Below are 289 nucleotides of genomic sequence, written 5' to 3'. Positions count from 1 at the left end.
GGCTGCTTAAAATTGATGAAAGATGCGAATCCAGAAATGATTCTTGTGCATTGTGTTATTCATAGGGAAAACTTGGTAGCTAAAAACATCTCGCCTGTTCTGAATGAAGTATTACATACAGTAATAAAGTGTGTTAATGCTATTAAAGCTAGTGCCAAATGTGAGCGTCTTTTCAAGCTATTTTGTGAAGAACAAAATGAAGACCATGTGAGACTTTTACTTCATACTGAAGTAAGATGGCTATCTAAAGGAAACTGTTTGAAAAGATTTATGGAACTGTTTGATACTC

The sequence above is a fragment of the Saccopteryx leptura genome, chromosome 2 (genome assembly GCF_036850995.1).
Source record: "Saccopteryx leptura isolate mSacLep1 chromosome 2, mSacLep1_pri_phased_curated, whole genome shotgun sequence".
Classification (NCBI taxonomy): domain Eukaryota; kingdom Metazoa; phylum Chordata; class Mammalia; order Chiroptera; family Emballonuridae; genus Saccopteryx; species Saccopteryx leptura.
Note: the sequence above shows the minus strand (reverse complement) of the source record.